Here is a 6,004-nt window from a genome sequence, read left to right as displayed (position 1 = left end):
AAATAAATAAATAAATGTAGTCCAAATAAACACATTTTCAGCCATTTAGAGCCTGTCTACCTTACATAATCTGTGAAATTACATTCAATATTTTCTAACCACAGATAACACAAACCCTGTCTCAATCTAGCCTGACTCTCATTTATTTGATCCAGGAAGACGTTAGGTGCCCTGGAGTCCACTCTGACTTATGGTGACGGTTATGTACAACAGTACAAAACAAGATAGGTTTATTTAAAAAAAAAAAAGAGAGAGAGAGTGAGAAAGAGAGACAGAGGAAGAGTGGAGTGGGGGACAGGAGCAGGAAGAGATGGCAGTGGGAAGATGGGAACTCTGCCCAGGCCTCTAGCACAGGCCAAAGGCGGGAGACAAAAGCACTTTTGTAGAGCGCCTGAAGCGCGGAGCTAGCACAGCAGATTTTGCAAGCTCCATAATCTTGACCAGAGGGCCCCCTGCAGTGTAAGCATTCTTGGATGATCTAAGGAAAGCACAAGGTTCTACACTCGCACTCTGACATGGATTCATGATTTAAATCTGGAATCCCTGGACTTTCTCAAGGAGCGCGTGGAGCCTTTGGCACAGCGAATCTGAACTCCCAAGTTCCTGCTCCGGGCGCGCCAGGGAGCATGGCGGCTCTGCTTTCAGCGTTGAGTATGCTTCCTAGCTAATCGTTTCATCTGAATCACTAGCCCAATTACCGGGCTTTGGGGGCGAACCGAACAGAACCAGAGAGTCCTATCCACTATCCATTAGTTACCAACTTCCCAGAGGGGAGAGTCGTGCTCAGAGCTCTCGGGCAGGGTGGGCTACGTTCGCTCAAGCGTGTGCCGGGGCTGGTGTTAATCGAGGTCTGGGCGGAGAGACGTTCCCGGACCTAGTAAAAGGTCTTCCCGCCACGCCCGCCCCCCACTAGCTTCAATGATCCTGCCCTCTCCCTTCCTCCTGCAGGCACCACCCTACAAGGTGGGAGTAGTCAGCTAGGCTGCAAGTTGGAGCACTTATTCTGCCCACACGCGCGCCCCCACCAACTCCCTTTTCATACACCCACCCACTGCCGTCGAGTCGATTTCAATTCATCGCGACCCTGTGGGACAGAGTAGAACTGTCCCGTAGAGTTTCCAAGGCTGTAAATCTTTACGGCAGTAGATTGCCACATCTTTCTTCCGCGGAGCCGCTGGTGAGTTCCAATCGCGGTCCTTTCGATTAGCGGCTGAACGCTTTAACCACTGCGCCACCAGAGTTCCATTTTCGTACACACTCCTCTTTTATGGTCATGCCCTGGCCGTGAGCGCGCCCCGGCAGGTCCCACCTACCGCATCTAGAAGTAGGGAGAATGCCACTAGTGGGCATCTAAGCGGGGCGTGTGTGCGTTGAACCTGCGGCAGACACGCTGCAACGCAACCGGCACCAGGAAGAGCAGCGCACCGGCCGCAGGCTCCGGCTCCATCCCCCGCGCAGAGTCTGAGGGGACACACGACCTCGTGGGCAGCGCTCGCGGCATGGACCCGCCGCCCTGGTGCAGCCACTGTGACACTGGTAGCCACAGCCTGAGAGTCGACGCTCTCCGGGAGGAACTGCATGGTCGGCGCCTGGAGGGGGACAGGGGCTTCGGGGAACTCCAGGAGACGAACTCTTCCTGGAGAGGCGAGTGGACGCGACGCTGCGCGGCCACCACCACTGCGCTCGGGTCGCGGGCCCCTCGCCCCCTCTGCCCGAGCACCCTGGGCTTCAACCACCTTCGCCTTTCTCGTTGACTTTCATCCTTTGCAGGGGCGAAACCTCTCGTGGTCTCGGGGACTGTAGCTGGAGGAGACGCCCAGGAGGAGAGAAGGTCGGAACTGAGGCAGGGAATAGCAGGAAAAGGACACGAAGGAGAAGGAGGTCAAGGTCACGTTGGCGCAGGAGCTGCAGGCCCCTGGGGACGATGAGAACCAGGAGGGCAGCAGCGACCAGGAGCCTGGGCAGCAGGAGGAGGGGCAGAGTCTCCTGGCTGCCAAGGGTCCACTGCCCGGGGACAGGCAGCCTCCACCGCAACACTCTCCCCGGGTTGCAACTGCAGGAGCTGGAGGGCATTTTCCAATGGACTCAGTACCCAGACGTGGTCGCGTGGTAAGCGGCTTGTTCTGGAGCCATCAGTTCTCCAGGCGGCTGGGACTTGTCCCAGGACGCCTTTTGCTGTCTCCAGGGCCCCTTCCTTCCCCTCTGAGCCAAAACCCAGCTATGGGGATCGAGGCCTCCAGGATCTACCCGCAGTAGGGCTCCAGGGTGGGTGCGATGCCCACTTGGCATTAAGGTAAATATTTCAAGCGGTATTTAAACGAATCGAGTTGGAATCATGGTGAGAGTGAGGCACCGTCTTGCAAGTGCAGAGTCAGCTCTTGCATTTATTTAGAATTGTGATAATTTAGTCACTGTGGAATTATTTTGCACTTATTTTGATTTTTTAAAATAGTGCATTAAAATTATTGGCCTTGAATTCTGAGTTTTTTGGCGCCCAGGTAAATGTGCACAAAGGAAAACCGTCCCTAAAGCAGGCCTGGAGCTGGGCGTTACAGAAAAGTGTACCTGGGCGGGGAACTGTTGGAGGAATAGAAATTTAAAAACAACCATCAAATGTGCATCCGTATATTTAACTTAAGGATCCCTAGTGGCTCGACGGTTAAGCGCTTGGCTGCTAACTGAAAGATCACCCGTTCAAACCCACCAGCGGCTGGCTTCCCAGGAGAAAAGACCTGGAGATCTGCTCTGGTAGAGAGTACAGCTTAGGAAATCCTATGGGGCAGTTCTACTCTGTCCTATAGGGTGGCTATGAAACAAAAATTGTCTCGAGGGCATCCAACGACAACGACATATTTAATTCATCCACAACTCCAAATACTGAACATTTGCGGGGGTTTTTTCCCCTCAGAGTGGACCTGGCAAGACGCATGGATGTGACTGAAGCCAGAGTGCAGGTCAGTAAACCTGAGAAGAGCAACTTGGCAGGGCAGCCATTCTAACACACAGGCTTCAGGAGTTGAGCAGCTTTGGGCAGCTTTGTCCCGGACGTTCCCAAGTTGCTGTGTCTTTGTTATCTTTTCCATGTCTGGCAAAACAGTTTTGAACTTTAGGGGCTTTGGTGGTGGAAAATAAGATAAACTCCAGCTTATTATGGAGATTACCCATTACGAGAGGGAACATAATTCCCTGAAGAAAATAAAGAGAAATAGAATCAAACACTTCTCCTCTTCCCTCTACAAAATTAAATATAAATTTCAACTCCTTCTAACACTGTATTTTTTTAGGGAGGGCTTCTCTGTGGAGTCATGTTGGAGCTCTGTCTGACCTGGGAAGTAATGAAATTAATACACTGAGGAGTTGATGTATAAGAGAGTACAATTGTACTAAATTATTTAAAACCAAGCATAAACTCTTAGCTAAATGAATGGATTTATAAATATTCAGGCATTCAGGTGAGGGAATCGTTCACACAGAGAGCACACTATATGAGTAACTGATTGTCTTAGTCATCTAGTGCTGCTATAACAGAAATATCACATGTGGATGGTTTTAACAAAGAAAAGTTTATTTCCTCACAGTAAAGCAGGCTAAAAGTCCAAATTCAGGGTGTCAGCTCCAGGGGAAGGCTTTCTCTCTCTCGGCCTTCTCATCAGTGTTCCCCCGGACTAGGAGCTTCTCGGAGCAGGGGCACCGGTCCAAAGGACGCGCTCTGCTCCCGGCACTGCTTTCTTGGTGGTATGAGGTCCCCAACTCTCTGCTTGCTTCACTTTCCTTTTATCTCTTGTAAGGTAAAAGGTGGTGCAGGCCACACCCTTGGGAAACTCCCTTTACATTGGATCAGGGATGTGACCTGGGTAAGGGTGATGTTACAATCCCACCCTAATCCTCTTTAACATAAAATTACAATCACAAAATGGAGGCCAACCACACAATTCTGGGAATCATGGCCCAGCCAAATAGATACACACATTTTTGGGGGGACATAATTCAAACCATGACACTGATGTATACTGAGTTAAGCTGAGACTAATTGGGGGCACAGCTTAAGGGCCATGTGCAGGGTCCCCCTGATGTTATTTTTAGTGTTTGGTCAAACAGTGTAGAGAGTGGCAGCCCTAAATTTAAATTTTCTTTGATGTGTCAGCCTGAAAATACTGCTAAAATAGTCGCGGGATGGTGGAGATCGGGGGAAGATGTGCAAACTGAAAATTTGAAAAAAAAAAAAAGAACAATTTTGAATAAAGTTCTACTGACCTAAGAAGGACGAGGTTAGAGAAGTCAAACATACACCTTGCGAATGCTGCACAAATTGAACTTTCTGAAACTACCAGATGCATAAGTGAATATTCTCTTGAGGAATTTCTAACATCTAAAGCCTCCCCCCCACCCCCGCCCTTTTGGTTATATTATTTTGAAGAAATGGGTTTTGTGGAATTTGTTTGCTGGTGGCAGGAGGACGTGTGGCTCTCAGTTCAGGCCTGTATTAATGCGAAATAGTTTTTCATTTGCTCAGGAAGTGGCAACTAATTTATAGGTCATGAGACCAAAAGATGATTATTTGAAGCCATAGAAAACCGTAAGTTGTATGAAGAATATTTGCCAAAATAAAAAAGAGAGAGAGAGAAAGAATCATCAAGATGAGCTTTCTTGCTTTGCTCCAAAATGAATGTGTGAGTGCAGTGATACAGGCAGCTGCACATCTGGTGGGGGTGAGATTTAGTGAATTTGGACCCGGTTTGGCTAAATTTTCCTTAACTCTACCCATTGCCGTCGAGTTGATTTAAACTCATAGCAACCTTAAAGAACAGAGTAGAACTGCCCCATAGAGTTTCCTAGGCTGTAATCTTTACAGGAGCAGATCACCAGGTATTTTCTCCTGTGGAGCCGCTGGATGGGTTCGAACTACTAACTTTTTTTTCTTTTGATTTTATTTCATTTTTGTACTTTAACTGAAAGTTTACAATTCAAGTTAGACTCTCATATAAAAATTTATACATACATTGTTATGTGACCCTAATTGCTCTCCCTATACTATGACAGCACACTCCTCCTTTCCATCCCTGATTTCCCGTGTTCATTCAACCAGCTCCTGACCCTCTCTGCCTTCTCATCTCACCTCCGGACAGGAGCGGCCCATTTAGTCTTATGGATCTACTTGAGCTAAGAAGCACACTCTTCACGAGTATCATTTTTTTGTCCCACAGTCCAGTCTAATCTTTCACTGAAGAGTTGGCCTCAGGAATGGTTTTAGAGCTGGCTTGACAGAGAGTCCGGGGGCCATGTTCTCTGGGGTTCCTCCAGTCTCAGTCAGACAATTAATTCTGGTATTTTCACTAGAATTTGAGTTCTGCACCCCACTTTTCTCCTGCTCCAACAGGGACTCTCTGTTGTGTTCCCTGTCAGGGCAGTCATTGGTGGTAGCCGGGCACCATCTAGTTCTTCTGATCTCAGGCTGTTGCAGTCTCCGGTTATGTGGCCCTTTCTGTCTCTTGGGCTAATGCTTTCCTTGTGACTTTAGTGGTCTTCATTCTCCTTTACTCCAGGTGGGTTGGGACCAATTGATGCATCTCAGATGGCCGCTCGCTAGCTTTTAAGACCCCAGACACCACTCACCAAAGTAGGATGCAGAACGTTTTCTTAATAAACTTTGTCGTGCCAACTGACCTAGATGTCCCCTGAAAGCATGGTCCCCAAACCCCCACCCCTGCTACTCTGTCCCTCGAAGTGTTTTATTGAATTCAGGAAACGTCTTAGCTTTGGTTTAGTCCAGTTGTGCAGACTTCCCCTGTAGTGTGTGCTGTCCTTCCCTTCACCTAAGATAATTGTTGTCTACTATCTAGTTAGTGAATACCCTTCTCCACCCTCTTAACCATCAAAGAATGTTTTCTTCTGTGTTTAAGCCTTTTCTTGAGTTCTTATAACAGTGGTCTTATACAATATTTGTCCTTCTGTGACTGACTAAATTCACTCAGCATAATGCCTTCCAGATTCCTCCATGTTATAA

The sequence above is a fragment of the Trichechus manatus genome, unplaced genomic scaffold (genome assembly GCF_000243295.1).
Source record: "Trichechus manatus latirostris isolate Lorelei unplaced genomic scaffold, TriManLat1.0 scaffold00068, whole genome shotgun sequence".
In the NCBI taxonomy this organism is placed as follows: Eukaryota; Metazoa; Chordata; class Mammalia; order Sirenia; family Trichechidae; genus Trichechus; species Trichechus manatus.
This window is presented reverse-complemented; position numbering follows the sequence as displayed.